We start from the raw sequence: 19,703 nt of genomic DNA, 5'->3' as shown, positions 1-19,703 counted from the left end.
TCTTTAAAAATTGAAATTCATTTCAAATCCATATAGATTCTCAGAGAACATGGAGAATCTGATAGTTTTATTTTTTCCTACAACAAATCTTTACTTTACAACTAACCTTGAATATGAGTTTCAGACTTAACTTTGTGCGTAAAACATGAATTTATTACTCAGGACTCCACTTTCAGCAGGGAAAGACAAGCAGCTCAGACAGAGGAAACAATGTCTTGACAAAAAGAGACACAAAGGACAAATGATGAGATGTATTTAAGACAACTTGTCACTCTCCTTTCTTATTTCTATTTATACTTGGATATGAAAACTCAAATTTCTGATTGTTCCCTCAAATTCTCATCATATTCAACTCAAAATCATTCAGAGAGAAGAGATGGCCAAAACTGATTCCTTTTAGCTACGTTTGTGCTATATCACTTAGTCATCACACCTCTCCAGAAGGGCAATGCAAAAACAGAGAACACAACCTCTTTTGAATAACCTCTGATGAGTAAAGATTTTATTTTAAATGAAACTTCAACAATCATTTAAGGTGTGAAAGAATTTTACTAAAAAGATTAAAAAGAGCCTGAAATTCAATAAGAAAAAGTGCTCTCTTAGGTCACTAGATGTTTCACACAGCTATTGTTCTCACTGCCATGTAATCCTGAATATCACAGTGTTGACAGAAAAAGGAACAAAAGTATCACTACAATATGAGGACACGCTTCTCTGAGTCTATTACACAAAGATGACAGAGTGACTAAATATGCAGCTTTTCTTTAGAATATACCTGAGGTTTCTCCATCACTCAAGCTGTAACTAATTTGTAGTTATTGACTGTTGCACAGTTGCAAAATAGATCATCTTCTTGAAGTTCCGTTTTCTTCGCATTGTTCTCACTTCACATTTTCTGCTGTCTACTTGAGTTGCATTGTCTTATACTATCCAGCAAAACCAAGTCTCAATGTGAAAATATTCTAAATTACTCAGCTAAAACAGTCCTTGCACTTTTTTCTGCTATAATCATGAAAACGGAGGGAAAACACAAACACCCAGGGCTATTCATCTATTCAAATCAAAGCCCTTATTATGTAAACACATCCCTAGGCAAAGCACAGCACAAATAATTCAAAGACAGGGATCCTCCAAAGAGGAAATAAAAAAGGATTCTGATGAATTTAAAAATCCAGAGTTGTTTATTCAAAATAACTCAGTCATTTTGCTTTCTGCTCCATGTTCTGAAGCTGATATTATGAATATATTGTAAGTGGAATTGAAGACATATTTATAGTAGCTTGCAAAGGAAGCAGATGTAAATCTGACAAAAATCAAAGGAGGAAAGAATGGGCCTAGAGAGGGGTAGAATAACCTGCTATAGAAAGTTACAGAAAGCATCCAATCTATCAAACTATCAGCAGGGAGACTGTCAACATCCTGAAAAATGAAAAGAAAAAAATTCAATGCTTAAGACTTCTGACTAGCTTATGAGTGTTGCTATAATATTTTTTAGGCTTAAATATAATGGGAACAGATAAATCACCTCATGTTGCATGCTGTTGCATGTGGGCTAGAAAAGCATGACCCAGGGCCAAGATTTGCAGACTTTGTCATCCCTCCATATTGCTGGGCTTTCAGGTGCTCCTCCGGACCTTTTGTTCAATTCACACTGAGATTAACTAGCACTACCGCAGGGAAAGACTCTTGTTTGCAGGTAATTGTGATACTTCTGAGGACAAACAAGACCAAATTAGGGCAGGACAATAATGCTGTGGAGGTCCCTGTTTTCCTAGAGCTGTTTGCTGTGTCCTCTGGCACTCATCAGACTTCCAGAGCAATCTCATGGGCAGTCAACCAATAAGATACATGTGCAGCAGTTATTTGACATAAGTAGCTACTTGAAAGTTCACTGGAATTTAGTTATTTGGCCAGCTATTTTGCCTCCAATGTACTGGGAGACAAGTGGAGCCACTGTTCCAAAGAAGAAATACTAGAAAAAAGGCTGAAATGCTCTTTTTTGTCCATACAGTACTTTTGGACAGTACAGATGATCTGATTGTTAACCTTAAGAAGAGTGTAACAGTTTTTGTTACCATACACAATGAAGTATATATAAAACTCAGCTCTGGGCTGTGCTCCTAGATTCATCTTCCTGCCTTCCTTGGCAGTTGAAAGGAAGTAGAATTGTCAAGTTGCTGTAAGGGCATGCTGACACCACAGGAGACTGACCACTTGCAAAGATGTACTTGGGTCTTTACATTTCCTCAGCTGAGGGTGTGAAATTATGTAAGATTTTGCATATGGCTACACACAGCTAAAACTGCCATCTCAAATAAAAGGAAAATATCAGTATTATTTTGGATGCTTAGGAAAATACTGGTGACATGATCATTAGGTACAGTCTTGGGCTGACTCTGAGAATGTAACTAGTGGAAGGACTTCCCAGGCACAGGTAATGAACTCATAGAATAGTTTGGGTTGGAAGGAATTTTTAAAGGTCATCTTCTCCAGCCCCCTGGAATGAACATGTCCCATGACGGGACACCTACTACCTCTCTGGTCAACCTGCTCCAACCTCAATATTCTCATAAAAAGTTTCTTCCTTTTATATTTGAAACTGCCCTTTTTAAGTTCAAAACTATTATCCCATGTCCTATTGCTACAAACTTGGGTAAAAACTTTGCTCCTGTCTTTCTCATAAGCCACCTTTAAGTGCCAAAAGGCTACAATAAGATCTTCCCAGAGTCTTTTCCTCTGCAGACTGAAAAAAACCTCACCCCTCTCAGCCTTTCCTCACAGGAGAGATGTTCCAGCCCTCTAATTATTTATGTGTCCCTCCTCTGGACCCAATCCCACAGGTCTATGTCTAGCATTTTAAGGTAAAGCACAAATCTGAATTGCCAGAAAGAACAAAAATAGGAATGACGTATTAGAGCTATAAAGGAAAAATTCACCTGAGAAGGAAGGTGTGGGACTAAACAATTATCTCACTGCAGAGCCACAGTCAGTACTGAACATCATTACAACATAATTAACACCAAAAGTAAATGACAAATTTGCAACTCAGTATTTTGCTTATGAAAAATGTCAAGTCCTGGTCTTATTAGTCTTGATGTAAAATTATAATAATATCATTGATTAAAGTAGAATTTGCTGGATTAAAACCAGCATAAGTGTATAATTTGTATCATGTTGATCAGTTGATTGCACACCATGGGTAATTGCCTACTGAGCTGCAGTTATCAGCTTCTTGAGCATTCAGATGCATTCCATGAAGAATCTGATTATGAAGTACTGTTTCAAAACTGCAGCAATGTTATCTATGTATCAGTCTGTGATTTACTCTTATGAAAAATGATGAAATTTTACTGCTCCCCTTTACATAAAACTACTAAGTTTATTTTCAATCAGCTCAAGTTGTTGAACTGTGAGCATCAGAAAAAAATGACAGGCTGAAATTCCTACATGCCCAGAATAGAGGTACACCAGTTAAACTGGACCAGCTCACATTCAGTCTTGTAATTCAAAGCACTATTTAGCAATCAAGTAAGAGAAATTACAATTTTAAAGCCTATTTCAATTTTCTCACTGAAAGTTATTATGTTAGAAGCTCACTGTTCCTTCAGCAGTGAAAGCACAGCTTGCCAGGTAGATAAAGGTGGAGATGCAAGTTAAAAAATATTTCCACAGATAGAAATCTGAACAGATAACAACTAGGTTCCACATCAGCAGGAAATGTTTTATTTCTATTTTTATTTGCTTTAATCATCAGTTCCTATAATCTATATGATAATTATATGACTTGTTTTAGTAAAAAATATTTAACAACACAAGAGACTCTCCTCCAACATTATCAAATAGTAAAAATAACATTAATATTAAAATGATGAAATAATCTTATTTGTAAAATTACCAATTCTTCTTAAATTTTGAATAAGTGGCAGAAATTTAAGACTGAGTGTAAAAAAATGCAGGAGAACTCTGTACTACAGACAAACTAACAAAAAATAGCAAGGAAAGGGAGAATGAAATTTTATTTGTCCATAAGTCAATTTTAGATTGTATTAAGCATCAATCATCAAAGTGAGACAGAGAGTTTGAAAGAAATTGCACAAAAAGTAGATAAAAGAATATATTGTGTGTGCAGTCCATTTAACCTGAAATTGTTTTTCCCTTAAAGAAAGCATGTACAAAGTGGAAGAGAATGTGAATTTCTTAGATGAAATGTATGGAAACTTACAATGTCTGTTATTAAGAGAATTTTTTTTTCTAGTGAGATGGTGGACTTTAAACACTTAATGCCTGTTACCCAGTGTTAGGATGCTTTACATGCACCCTGATGTATACATGAAAAACAACATGACCTGTGAGGCACCCAAGCAAAATCAGGCACCCCATGGAAATCACCTAGAGAGGAATACATATTCCAGTGCTCATTGCAGTACTTGATTGCAACTCCTTTGAAACCAGATCAAATACATTGGTCTTACTTTCATGATAAAAATAAGGGGAACATATTTTTTGGTAAAAAAAATCAAGTTGAAATCAAACAATTTCTAAGTCTAATATTTTATAAACATTTTATACACTATCACTGGTGGTCAATCACAGCACTCTGACAAGTCCAGTAAGACAACTTTTAACCACTATTCACACTACAAGTAACATGCCTAGATGCCAAATGCAGTTGACTAGACACACATCAATATCATCTGTGGTTTTGGCTTGACCATTGCTACCTGTCACTTGAGCACATTTCTGGGAGATGCAGTAATGAGTAACTTTAGGAGTTCTAAATAGACTCCATGATCACATATAAAGATTTCTTTCAGAACAATGCCCCAGCCTGAGGGTCACATGGGTACAGCCAGAGCTGCAGTTTCAGTAGAGGAATAAATGAACAAATTTTTTCATTTCTAGATTGGCATTCATACTAGTCATGCATATAGTCATATATTATTTCACTCATTACAGATGAGGGAAAAGTTAGAGGAATAAATGATAAGTGATAGAAATTTTCTTCTTCAATAAAACAACAACTTAATCCTTCAAAACCAGTATTTTTTTTTTACAGTTGCATTTTGAATACAGGTTTACTTTTGTGAAGCCAAAAGAAAGCTAAAAGAATTCGATTATGAAGTTGTACAGTCAAAGTCATAAGAAGTTAAACTTTATCATTGTTAGAGTACTTTATTCAACCATGAATTCACTTTACTTGTGTATATAAATTACACAATTTCTAATTGACTGCCTTTCTCCTCCCTCCCTCCCTCCCAGAAACCCTGCAACATTGATACGTGTAGTAAATGAGAATTTATTAATGATCAGCTGGTCAATATTTGCTGAAAACTGTTAAGACTTATGGCAAACCTGTTAAATCTGTTCATTTGTCTTGAACTTTCTATGGCACTTCTCAGAACAGAGGACTGCTTCACAAAACTTAATCAATCTTTAAAATGGCCAGCAAAATGAAAGATGATATCACTCCATTTTACAAATAGTTGACTGAGGCACAGACAGACTGAGGAAAAAAATCCTATTAATTTTCACACCTAACCTGATAACTCTAGTGAATGATTTTTCAGAAGGTGATTGCTATATGGTACTTCATGCATTCAAAGTAGCGCTCCCATTGGCTTCACAGTTACAAGTGCTCAGCATTTCTGCCAGACAATTCTACAGAAATTTCTGACTCTTACTCTGAAAAATGAGAATTGCATTTATTAAACATTTGTAAGAAGTAGGGTTTGAGTAACTACCTAGTATTGCAAAGGAGTACAGAGGCAATAAGAAAATCCTTACGGTAATAACGAGATCCAATATCTACCCTTTTGTCTGCTACATAATGACTTTCAAGAAGGAGAGGAGTTCTTTAACAGCTCTCTCTTACTTCTGTCATAGAATGACTGTAGCTTCACTTTGTAGAAGAATTGCTTTTAATTTTTAAGAACAACAGAAGAAAATAAAAACTGACAAACCAGAAACCTGCTTTAGGTAACCATGTGGAAATACTCACACTACACTACATATACTGCAAATTTATTGATTAGATAGCTTGCCAAAGAAGAGTTTGGGCAAGTCAGAAAGAAGAAAATACAATGAATCTAAAGACCTTCCAAGTGTCCAAACTTTCACTGAAATACACTTGGTGACAGGGAATGATTGTATTTTGACAAATAAAAATCTGGCACAGAGGATACAGCTACTTGCACTATAAAATGTACTGAAAATATAGCAGAGGGATCAGAAAATCAAAGGCTGCCTTCAATTGATGTTTTCTGACTACAGAGGAATCATAAGTCTCTGAAGTCTCATAGTCCATTCAGAGCTCAGAAAGAAAGTGAACTTCAGTGGATACAACCCTTCTGCACATTCACCACAAACCTGCCCTTGCCTTCCTAATCCTAATTTATCTGAATACACCATGCAGGCATCTCAGCAGGCAATCTGCACATCCTCACCTACCTAGTTTCCCAGTCAGCTGGCAAACATCTGCCCCTGATCTTTATTCCCAGCTACTTTATCACTAGTTTTAGCCTCAAAATGCCTGCTCTTCCACATTTCTTCTTCACTTAAATAGTTCAGCTCCCTAAATTATCTTCTCTGCCAGTCTGTTTTCCTCCTGTATCTGCTCTGGATTTGCCGTCCTGAATGCCTCTCTTTTCTCAGCTAAACTCAATTTTCTGTCTATCTCTTTTTCTTTTAATCAAAAGCTTTTGGATCTCTGCACACTTCCATGGTGTGTCAGAGCAGTGTTGAAATCACCTAAAAGTTCTAGTACACTTAAGGGGAATCAAATGATCACAGAAAGAGTTACTGGCACTGATCTTTGTTAATTCATTCTCCTTCTTCTTTATGTTTTAGGGTTTCTTTTGTTTGGTTGTTTTGTTTTTTTTTTTTTATATTTACCTTATTTTAGGATATTTTGAACTGGAATAAATGTTTTCCCAACTTGAATATCCCTGTGAGGCGCTGCACTTAGCTTCCTGTTCCCCAAGTATGTAGTTCATAACTCTCCTGTTTTTGGGGAATATACACAAGAAGCAATGTTCCTATGGGGTTTTTTTAATGCTTCATAAAAAATCACGTAAGGGAATTTAGATGAGTTCATAATAATTTTACATTTGTGGCAAATACTTACTTTACTCCATCCAGTTAAAATTAAAAAATTGCTCCTGTTTCTAAAGTCCCCCATTAATAAAAGCTCCAAGATAATGAAGTAAAAGAAATACATAAGGTGTACAGTAAGCAATTAGTACATTCATTCCTTTAAAAAACAGAGAAAAAAATGTCTTTCAAAAAGCACCTGACATTTGTAGTTTACATTGGTTCTTCCTATCTGTAATAACACAATTTTCAAGGAGTCCGTATTGAAGGATTACTGGAGCACATAACTGGAGCAGAAATTAATTAGGTGTTTTGTTTCAATAAAATATGCTATTCAAAGAGTCTCCTATTTACCTGCTTAAACACCATTAAAAAAAAAAAGAAAAAAGTCTGTCAAAAGGAAAGATAAGAGTAAATGAAAAAAGTGAGAAAGACAGAATGTTCTGAAAGAAAACAATGGCAAGTTTCTAAGCACTGATTACAATTGCATCCAGGAGAGAACTGTCTTTCTTTTAACATCAGAGTGGGACTAAAAGAATGCTGCAATTCCTGAGCTCTTAAAAAACCCCCAAAAAATAGCATAAGCAACAAGACTGAGACAGAGTATTTAATACAGCTAGGAATTACAGGAATGACACCCCTCACCACTATTACACGAGAAAGTTTTACTCAAAAGAGAATGAAGAAAGCCAATACTATAAAGTTAATTCAGAGGGGTTAAATAGAGAGTGAAGTCTGTGCAGACAAGGCACAGTGAGAGACTTACTCAAGTCAATTCACAAGTTTCTTAACGTCAGAAGCTATAAGGCAAATTAGGGACATTATGGGAATGCCATGTTCCACCACACAAACAATGTGCACTTTAAACTTAGAGGGTGCCTGTTAGTGAATTTCCTCTCTATTTTTTGGGAGCATCTGCTCCCCTCACTCAACCACTGGCAGAATGAAGCCCTTAGCAGCAGCCATAATTTTGCATTCTGTGTTTTTTACCAGCACATCATCTTTCTCATATAATAGCAACACTGAAAAAGACAAGTAACCAACCAACCTTTTTTCAAAAAGCCAAGATGAAAAATCCTTAATTTAGTCCTTCTCCTGCTCTAGCTTCTGTACAGAGTAAAATGGATAGCAATGAGAGGATGTGAAAAATAACCTAAATAATATGGGCTTTCACTTGGCAAAGTGTGTACATCTACAGAAAGGAAAGTACACTTTAGTTCAGCTTTGTGCTCTGACAGGAAACCAGTTGACCCCATCAACATTTGGTGCACTTTTCTCACTAAAACTGAAGGCAAGCATGAGCAGAGATTGAAGGCAATGTATAGCCTTCCACACAGATTTACAGTTTTCTACTCAGCACATTGGTAGTATACTTTGTCTCCAAAAGAAGCTTGAAATAGAAAAAAATGTAATAAGGGGCAAAGAAGAGAGGAATATCTGTAGTATAGATTTTTTTTTCACCAATCTCAGTGGAGAATGAAAAAGAAAACACAAAAAAAGAAACAGAGAAAACATTCTACAGCTGGTTAAATTGGGAGAATTCTTTCCATGAAATTATCCTAATGATTTCCACATACAATTTATTGAGCAGGCAGCTCAAGTAGATGGATGGATATTTAAGAAAAGATGCATAGTGATCATTTGAAATGACAACCACATTTAACATTATCAAGAATTACCTGAAAAACCATTTGCCACAGTCATCTTTTGCATCTGGTTTTCTAATGGTGCCTTTAATGAAAGAGACAAGCATAACTTTACTAATTACTCAGAGATATTGAAATCCGTCATGTCAGTAACTTCTTAGACACATTTTCTTGGACCCTCAGCTTTTTTCCTATGAAGTGGAAAAAATTAGCGTTAGGCAGCTTTCAAAGTTATAAAATATGAGGTCATATTGTGACAAAGTATACCAGTCAAGAATGAGAGCAATTTTAATTAAAAATCCATCTCATTTGGAAGAGCAACTTTCTATCATTAGAAATTGGAGATTTCAGTGAGCAGGATTTTGGTTAGTTAAGTCAGAAGGCATTAATCAAGAGATTCATTAGTTTAAAACATAAAATGAGTGTTCCCAGTTTTTGTACCATCATTCCTCCCATTGCAACATGAGGAACAAAGTTCATGTTTTTTTGTTTCTCCTCCCAGATATCCTCCATATGTAACTCTGAAAATCTTCAAGGGTTCTATGAATGCTTTTCAGTAGAGGAAAAGCCAATTCAACAAACACCTTTTGGCAATTTTACTAGGACCTTGCTCTTAGACATCAGATAACATACACTCATTAAATCACAGAACCAGAGAACAGCTGAGGCTGGAAGGGACCTCTGGAGATACTCAGCTTGTTCAAAGCAGGATAAGTTGAAATGTGTTACTCAGGGCCATGTCCACTCAGGTGTTGAAGACCTCCAAGCTTAGAGACTCTAAAAACCTCCTTGAACATTCAGTGCCAATATATGAGCCCACATAACAAAAATGGTTTTTCCTTGTATTTAAACAGAATTCCCTGCATTTTAGTTTGCGCTTTCTTGGCCCTTCACTGAGAAGTCTGTCTCTGCCTTCTTTGTACCCTCTCATCAGGAATTTATACACACTGACAAGATTCCCACTGTAGATTTAGGATAAGTAGTCTTGGCTCTCTCACACATCCCTCATCTGAAACATGCTCCAGTTCTTAATCACTTTAGCAGCCCTTTGCTGAACTGGCTCCATGAGTGGCCAGTACTGGACACATCATCATTTCAGATGCAGTAGCATCAGTGCTGTGTAGAGAGTGAAGACCTCCACCTTTTCCCTGCTGGCAGTGCTCTTTCTACTGCATCCATGAATGCCATGCGTCTATTTTGCTGCAAGGACACATTGTTCAGCTTGTCCACCAGGACTTACTAGGGTTTTGTGCAAAGCTGCTTTCCAGCTATTGATCCCCCAGCATGTAATGGTGCATGGAGTTAGTCCTCTGCAGGTGCAGGACTTGGAATTTTCCTGTGTTGAACAACATCGGGTTCCTGTTGGATCATTTCTGCATCCAGTCAAGCACAAAAAGCTGGTGTATCAGCCACTCCTACCAGTCCTGTGTTGCTGTGTATGTATTGTGTCCCATCACTAATGAGGCTGTTAAAAAGAATTGGACACAATACAAACACCTGGGAAATATCAACTAACACTCAAGGAAGGTCACATGCTTTTGTATGTATTGATACTCTAGATAATTTACTTGCAATATTCAAATGCTCAAAAATATCTAAGTCACAAAAAAAGTTCTAGAAAATATGCACAGAAATAATCCAGTAAGAATACTACTGAAGGGAAACAAGGAGAAACATTTTATCCCATTTCAATTAAAAAGCCTGGTTTATCACAATTATTACATAAAGAAATAGGGCCAAAAGCATTATTTACTGACAATAATATCTTCTTTTGTTTCTTTTGTGCAGATTAGTATGTACTGTTTCAAAGGCATTAGTGATGACCTCTTCTTCTCTATTTAAAGAACAGTTGTTCAAGGATAAGTTTGCCAATTCTAGATAACTTATTTCTGAATCACAGTCTGCCTTCAGGTCAGAGCTGTGCTAGGGAACAAATATCTTTGTAATTGTCAACCTCCACTACATAGTAGCTACTAAAGTCTTTCTATGCATTTTTTCTTATACTTTCACATCTTATGAAACTACATTCCTCATTCAATCAGGTTTATTCACTACATACAATGGGTGTTCCCAAAATGCTGCAGAGATGTTTATCCTTCAGCCAATTCTGTGACATTAGACCTTCACCCTTGACTCACAAAGCAGGTTTCTGCATGTTCATAACTATGTTCACCACTGCAACTGGTTCCATTCAAAAGATCCAAGCACTGACTATAAATATAAACACATAAGTTTTCCCAGGTAGCTATCCAGCCTTACAGAAGTATGAACCCCCTTAACACACATACTTTTCTACAATTGTTGGGTCACATTGCTGACTAAATATTTTTTGTAGCTCAAGGGACTTGACATTTTTTCTTAGCAATCTTTTGGGGAAAAGAAAATTTAGCCTTTCAAATTTCAAGAATACTGAGAAATTCTGTTCCATTTACAAAGACATCTTTTGAAATTCTGAAGCAGGCAACAATGACAGCAATTATACATTTTATTTTACAATGCCAGCTTTATGCCTCACTATCTTCTTTCAGTAAAATGACAGGTTTGATTGTTTGAAAAGTCTTTAAATGCTTTATGATTTATGCTGATTCTGAATACTAATGCAAAGTTGAGAGCACCAAACAAAAATAATAGGTGAAAACTAGTAGTTTTCCTTCTCAGGTATAGCAAGCTTTTATTATAGTAGCAGATAAAAGGATTTAGGAAATTTACATTAAAATAAGACTATATACTAATCAAAACAGATTGTAATATTATTTCAATAAATTTAGCTTTAACTACCCGATTTCTATGATGTTTTTTCTTAAGAAATTCTTGTAGCAAAAAAAAAAAAAAACCCTTTCTAAAAGTAACAAGAATTGATACCAGCTTTTGCTGGTATTTTCTTTTTGTTTTTATTTAAATGCAACTCCACAAAAGCACTAGACCACAGTATAAAAGCTAATTTAATCATAAACATGTTTTTCAGTGAGCCTCATTCTATCACAGGAAATAGATTTTCCAACTTTCTTAAAATCTTTTTTCTTTATAAAATGAGGGAATCTTACATACTGCTGTCCTCAAATATGCTGTGCCCATGTAGTCTTCAATTAGACCAGGGAGTTCATCACCTCTCAATTGGTTTCATACAATGTAATACTACTCATGTTCCTGACCTCATCTGTCAGTATCAACCACTATGACCTTTCACACTCATTGTGAGAGCAAAAGATCTAGCCAAAAATTTATGAGTACTAAGTACAGCACTAGTGTGTTAAATAATGTACATATGTCCAAAGCCAGCAGCCCATTTTCTAGGCTAAAGGTTGGGGCTCAAAGGTATTAATATGAAACAAGAAAATATTCTTTGCCTGAAAAGTGTAATGTGGATTGGCACCATATGCTTTTATGACCTCTCAAGAGGGTTAAAGTGAGAGTGACCAGCACGGTCATATACATCAGATTTTTCCCATCTCTCAAAAGCACCCTTTAAAAACCTCTTGACATGAAGCAATGATTCTAAAACCAAACAAAACTCTCTGTGTCACTCAGTATTTTTGTTCTAGCATGTGAAGATAGATTGAGTCAGGAAGAAAAAAGGAAATAAATTTAAAAAGTGGAGAGAGGGAGTTGGGAAACCAAAGGAAGAGAAAGAGAGCTGAAAAGTTCACAAATATGCATCTGCAGACAAAATCACTTTCTAAAACTGAAAGCAATAAATGACTAACAATAACCCAGTGAGAAGTAGCTAGAGAAGCATGTATTTATGCAGAATGGATGGAGTGATTTAGTGGTGGGTCAGTGTCTTTTGTCAACTTTCCCTGCTTAAATTCTCAAGAAGAAATGCAAGTTTTTTAAAACCAACCTGAAATTTAATTTAACTTTGTAACTGAGACCAACTTCTGGATTGAAGCGACACAGAATACTACAAGTTAACTAATTGAACACCTCCAGCTATGAAAAAGACAGGCAGAAAAAATAATTTAAATGCAAAGTTTTATATGACACTGATCAGATTCTCAAGTGCTTGTCAAAACAGGCCCCAAATACACAAGGAGTATCATCAATCCTAAATCTAAGCCTATCACTGCAGACAGCCTAATTTCTCTGTATTCATTGAAGCCACTTATAGAGAGTTGGCCATTAAGTACAAATCTTTATATACTCACTGTTTAAAAAAAGGAAAAGTTTAAGGGAACCATCAGTTTGGGGCTTTTTTACAGATGGGAGATTAAAGGATCTGCATAAGAACATAGAATGATTGTCAACATATTAAAAATATGGGCATGAAAATGAAGAAGATTACAGACAACCAAAAGCTGCCAAAATGAAACTACTCTAAAAATTGTTTAAAAGTCTAAAATGAAGGATATCAATGCTGTTTTCAATAGAATGAAACAGACTGAGCAAAGGATGAGGTTTTAAGCATAGTTTGAAGCAAGCTCAAAATTGAAATGAACAGAACTAGTATTAGATTGAGAAAACACATGGCATCCTACAAAATAGGAGGTAACTCCCATTTTGAAATCAGGGAATAAATTCAAAAGCATCCATTAAGCACTGCTACAAAGAAGAAAAACAATGTACATAAGGTCAATATCAGTTAAGGCCAAAATTTTAAATCTAAATTAATTAAAATCAGCTTTCAGTCAATCACAGCCACCAGCCTTAAACACTGAAATATAGCAGTCCGGTATCTCACAGCTGCGACTATGACTGGGTATTTTTCCCTGACATCATTTTGGATACACATTCTCAGTATTGAACTCAGCTTTTAGGAAAACAATCAATTGTTCCTGTCCTTCATCCTACTCTTGCTTCTATCTTCAAAGTCACCCTACCAGGTTGTAAATACTGCAGTGAGAGTGTGGACAGGTAAGCATGTGTAATTGACTCTGACTCTGCAGTTGCAGAACAGGACCAAGAAATGTGAACTTTCTTTACCAGTGGCTTTAGCTTTGATTTTACTCATTTTTCACAACACCTGCACCATTGTTGTAATGGCAGATTAGCTACCTACCATCTTTTTAAATGGAACATTGAGTAACACAGCACGTCAGTGTCTTCACACTTCAACAGTGTGTTTAAGAAGGTGTCAATCAAAGCTTCTGATCAACCCTCAAACCAAAGGAGACACATAGAGCAAGGGCAATTCATGTTAATACTCTTTGTGCTCCTATACATATTTCCCCTTACAATTTAGCTGTGTGACCACTTTGTCTCCATTTGTTAACCTGAAGTCAGCAGCTTAGGAAATAGACTTTTGTGTTCCTTGTGCCATCTTATAAAACACTGCTGTCTCTGACAGGATCCTGCTATAAAATTTTCTCTCTAGCCTCAAACACATTTTGCAAAGTTTGACATGTCCCAGAATAAAGGCAAAGGACATGGTGCACAGTGCACAGCTCAGCACAGTGCTAAGTAGCATACAATAAACCCTTGGAAACCCAAATATCTCAGCCAGGAAGTGACAACAGCAGTGCAATGTGGCTAAAGAGGCATCAATCAAGAGCTGCTTAACAAAGCAGATTCGATGAATCTTGGCTGAAATGGATTTCCCATCCCAAATAACTACACAGTAAGCACATCTCTTTTCAGCAGCTAACTGCATTTAAGTAAAAAAGGCAGAAGATTTGTCCAATTTCTTACTATGTCTAATAATGACTCAAAAGGTAATTAAGAGGAAAAAAAAGAAAAAGGTATGTTGTGAAGAAGAAGCAGTTGATAGCACTGATCACTTTTCAGGTACAGGAGCAGTAAAAGAATCTTCTGCAATGGGATGAAACCACAGTTTGGAGTAAAAGGAAACAGTAGCTGTGCAAAAAACGTCTTGCTTTTTTTATTACCACAAATCAAGATCAGTGAATGGCTATCACAAATTATTATTTATAATCATGCTGGCCTGATTGAGCTGGACTGAAATTTTGATTTTCTGAAACCCAAAACTATGCAGAAAGGAAATAATAGACTCCACTGGAGTTCATTTCCATTATCATGGAAAAAAGGAATAACCCAAATTAAGATCCTCTTATGCAAATAGAGTTTTTTTTCAATCTGTGTTCAGCATTTTTTAACTTTCCTAGTAATTATGAGTTTAAAAAAAAAAGAAGGAAAAGTAGAATGCCAAAAGACACACTGCCCCCTTATGAATAACTTATTTCCAAAAACTAACTTTACAAGTGCAACAAACAAGTGAAATTACTTTTATTTTTTTCTTAACAGCAGAAAAAACAAGTATTAGTGTAAATCTTTAGATGTAAAAGAGATACTCTATTGAATAATTTTTGAACACTCCAGTTTTATTAATCTTTTTACTCCCTTGCTATTATTATGCTTTGCATATAATACTACCTTTTTTTTACTCCATTAAGACATTCATTACTTTCATAAGTGAGCACAACAATGGCTTAGGAGAAAAAAACTTTCTTCAACATTATCTAAGCATATGCATACCAAAAGCTACTTTTTAGCATCCTCTTCTACAGTATTGTCTCAAGAGTACTTTTATTAAAAAATAAATGGCAGCTTCAGGTATCATTAAATTGAACAGTACCTTTTGGACTACATTTAATTTTTAAACAAAATCCCACAGTCTTAAATGTGCTGAAAACTAAAGATTTAATGCTTAATATACACTAAATATCTATCCTTTTCCTTTTTCAACTAAATCCAGAGGTGTGGAAAAAAGATAAAGGCCACATCTAAACCATCATGCAGAGGTATCTACAGCAGTAACATGTATGTCAGTAGAGAAATGGAAACAGCAGGAAGCACAGTCACAGCAGGCTAGCTCATGGAAAACCAGGACGTAGTAGAACAGGTTCACTGCCACACAAGTGCACCTTTTCAAATCCCAGGTGATTAGCAGCGCTTTGTATAAACAGTAATGATCAGCATGAGTTCTTTACATCATTTCTACTGAAAAATACCTTCTTCAGTGTCTACATTTAATTTCCCTTTTGCTCAATATTTTGCTAAGCAGAATATTCTATTCAAGTAGAATCTCAGTCAATCAATTCCTCTTTTTTTTTTTTTTTTCTGGTCACCAGACAGATTAGTTTTTACTCAGCTTGCTTGTCAAACTGCAGAAGCATAGTCACATGGTATTAAGCATGCTTAATTTCAGAAACTTATTAATGTATTTTCTATTCTCCCATACATGTTGCATAATACAAACTTGTCAATGAAATTTTGCATGTGCTTTATCTTGAAAAAGATGTTAAGTATATTGTTTACAAAGTATTTCTCCTTCTTTTTAGTAAACACTTTCCTTCACTGATGCTTCTTGCTCACTGTGGTTTTTATTTATGTATGTAAAGGATTGTTCTTTAAATAATGAGTAGTCACGTCACATCTTAGCAAATCCTTTCAGGTAAGTGTGATCAAAAGAAGTTCTCAAGAGTTACTGTTTCAGAAATTCAGACAATTTGTCTGATTTTGCTTTCCACCCTTTTTCTTCTCTGATGACTCCTTATTGTTAACTTGCTCATGAAAACATTTGAGCTGATCTCTCAGATCCAACTTAGAATACCCTGATTCCATATTACAGTGCAAGTGAGCTTCTTGCCATTAACAGCACAACTTGAACTTTTACTGAAGAGAAATTATTATACAGCTGGCATGGAACAGAATGGCACAATTTACCCTTCAACCGTGCTATCACAAACTGTACAGCAGTCAGGTAAAACATAATTAAAATCAAATGCACCTATCAGAAGAACAGCCTTTTCCACCAAACCCAGGACTAGAAAATTACAGGAGTAACAGCCCCTATGGAATGCCATGAACAAAAAGATGCTTCCTGGTTAGTCTGACTGAGACATCAGCATACATCAGCCCCACCAGTGATGGAGCACAGAGCACAGCAGGGACTGTGGGAGCGCTGTACACTGACTCGTTCTGCCTGGCAGTCAGAGACACTGCCAGGAACACTGCGGGCTCCTCGTGAGTGTAAAACGCGTTATTGGATCAGGTAGCACGTCCATCACTGCCCAGCCATCAGCAGCAGACTGGGCACTTCTGCCATGGCTAATCACTCAGGGAAAGCACATGTGCTGCCTGGCTGAGCGAGCTGGGCACGTTGCGCCTCTGTGCTCGCTCCAATCTGGAAATCAGGTGCGCTCTGATCAGGGACAATTAGAATCAAGCTGAAAGCTTGTTTCGCTTTTCTCTGCAGTACAGTGCTCTTATGCAGAATCAACTGCCCAGAAGTTGGCTGTAATTTTTAACAGTTCCTTCTGATGGCCTTACCAATTTGCTTTTTCAAGCCAATTTTCAAGCCAATTTTTTCTTCAATCTTTGGCCTTGATTTAGGCCAAAAATGGTATAAATTATTTATAATTTATCTCAAATTTATATTATGCAACAGAGAAGTTCCTGAGCCAGCACATTCTTCTTTCTCTCTTGGCCATATTGGATGAATTTTTTTATTTTTCCTTTGACACCAGCATTTGGAAAGGTTTAAAGTCTGAAACACACTTGCTTGCAGACATTTTGATAATGGGACTTTGTGCTGGGCTATGACCTATCAGAAAATTTGATTCTAAAATCCATTTAGAAAAACTAATTGATTTTCTCTACTAATATTATGCAAAAACTTTGGGCTAAACACACCATAAAATGAAATTAATTTAATTGATAAAATACCTGAATATTTATTTAGCTCTATTTTAGAGATTAGCATACACCTCCTAGTTTTAAAATAATGTAGAGGTTAAAGAACAACTCTAGCAGTTCACCCATAGATGAAACCCGTCACTTAGAATAGCTGGAATTTCTTTTATTGTTTAGGCCGCTAATTTAAGAGACTAACTTTTACAGATCCACACATGATCAAGTCTTTGCACAACACAGGGCTAATTATTGGAAATGTAAATCTAAATTATTATAACCAAGAAAAGAATAATGACAGCTTCCTATCAAAGCTTGTGATCATTCCACAATTATCCATATTTGACTATCCAATTAAATATGTCCTATGTTATTTATTTCCACAAGATTAACTCCAAATTTAAAAATAAAATTTATTTTAAAAAGAACTGTAACAAAATACTGCTCCATCTAGACAATTAGAAGTCATTATATAATATGGACTTAATAAAGAATTAATTTCTTTTAAAATCACTTTACAAACTTAGAGTTTCCATGTTTAGACACCATACATTAGGAAGAAAAAGGTATTCTAAAGGAAAAAGAACACTGGTTTTATTTCATACCCCAAAAAAACCTTACAACTCACTCCTAACTATTCTTAAAAGTAATTAAGAAAGGAAGCTTTATTGGAAGTAATTGAGAATCGTGCCAGAGGGATAAGATAGTGCCATCCACTGCTGTCATCTTATTGCAGGGGTTCCAGACTGTTGTCCCCTCATCACAAAGTTTGGTACCTTCTTGGTGTTTCTCATGGGCAGCTCCTCAGAGCACTGACTCTTTCTTCCTCACAAAGTAGCCAACTGCCTCCAGTTCTCTGTTTAACCAGCCACCCCACTCTTTTACAGCACTTTTCTTCTCATTGGTTACAGCTGTGGCCTGTTAAAGTCAGGCCTGTTCCTAATCTTTGATAATTGGCCCTGCTGCAACTCCTTAGGGGTAAGATCACTTTCTACACTATCTTTATTTTCCTTTATTCTATCCCCTTCAATCCACAGTCTTGCAAAGTTTCCTTGTGCAAACATGACGAGACATTTATTTTTAAATCTCAACAGTGTAGAAGATTTGCCTGATGTTCTAATAAGGAAAATGTTCATGGTGTGGAATTGCAGCAGCTCACATCTCCTATTAAAGTATGGAAGTCATTAATAACACCAAAAAAAAAAGAAGTTTAAGAAGGTTTCTAAAAATATTTTGAGATGCAGTCACTTATTCTGATATTACAAGGAAAATAAAATTGGTAAAAAAGCAAAAGCTTTATTCTGGTCATACTCATTATGAGCGTGAAATGTTTCTCCCATATTTTTACATTATGACTTTAGAATTAATATCACCTAGAGACCACTACGCACTAGAACCCCTAACAGGTACTTTGAATTTTAGCTTTCAACTCTCTAACAATGGGTGAGCTTAGAAATATCCACAGCAAACAGCAAACATATTGGGGAATTACAGTCATACTGTGGTGCTAACCGAAGTGTTTCATCTGGAAACAGTTTTACAGTTCTAACATCATTCTTTGGAAGGCATTAAAACCATTGGTACACAATTTTATTACCACAGTTTTCACCAAGTATATACTACAATATCTCAAATAATAAAGTCTGGTTGTCTGTATATCCTATAAGTAAACTGATTACAGGTGGCAAACAGGGGTAATGCCTCCATTAGTTTCCCAAGGGAACAATTAAGGACTTGCAAAAGCTAGTTGCTTTCAGTGAAGCTCATTATCCAGTAAATTTAAAAATTCACATATTAACAAATGAAATCATTCATTCAAAAGCTGATCTTGACCACCTTTAGGTTTGGGGAGTAAAAGATATTAGGGGCTCTAAGGTATTCTCAGATTTGATGAATACATCCTTGCATCCTGATGATTCCTTTGAAATTTTATCTGTTCCTTCTAGTACAAAATTTTCTCATTTACATCACCCCAAGTGTCTGAAGCAATGGTAGTATAAATATCTTTCTGCAGAAAATAAACTCTTCTTGCTCTATATTTTTTGTAATAAATTGTCTCCTGATCAGCATCAGCATTTTCTCCTAATGTAATGATAAGGAGTATACAAAATATGAAAATGTCCGTGTATATGACAGACACCAACTTGCCATCTTAAGGAGCTTTTCGTAAGAAAATCCTCATCTAGCAAAGCAACTAGTCATTCATCTTGCCAATCACAGTGTCACTTCTGAATAAATCAGACTTAACATTTTCATTATTACACTCCCACTATGTTTTCCTCAAGGCTAGGAGGTTATTAAATGGTATCAACATTTTCACCCATGCTCTGACTAAAATAATTCAACTGATTTCCATCAAAACGGGAGGAAATTTCATGTTCA

At 35.8% G+C, this 19,703-nt stretch overlaps 1 protein-coding gene across 1 annotated transcript in view; it reads right to left on the bottom strand.

The window, feature by feature from the left end:
• The window catches only part of CNTNAP2 (contactin associated protein 2), a 1,014,330-nt gene that overhangs the window by 815,762 nt on the left and 178,865 nt on the right, over nt 1-19,703 (bottom strand). The window lies entirely within an intron of this gene.

The sequence above is a fragment of the Haemorhous mexicanus genome, chromosome 1 (genome assembly GCF_027477595.1).
Source record: "Haemorhous mexicanus isolate bHaeMex1 chromosome 1, bHaeMex1.pri, whole genome shotgun sequence".
In the NCBI taxonomy this organism is placed as follows: domain Eukaryota; kingdom Metazoa; phylum Chordata; class Aves; order Passeriformes; family Fringillidae; genus Haemorhous; species Haemorhous mexicanus.
Note: the sequence above shows the minus strand (reverse complement) of the source record. Positions and strands in the feature narration are given on the sequence as shown.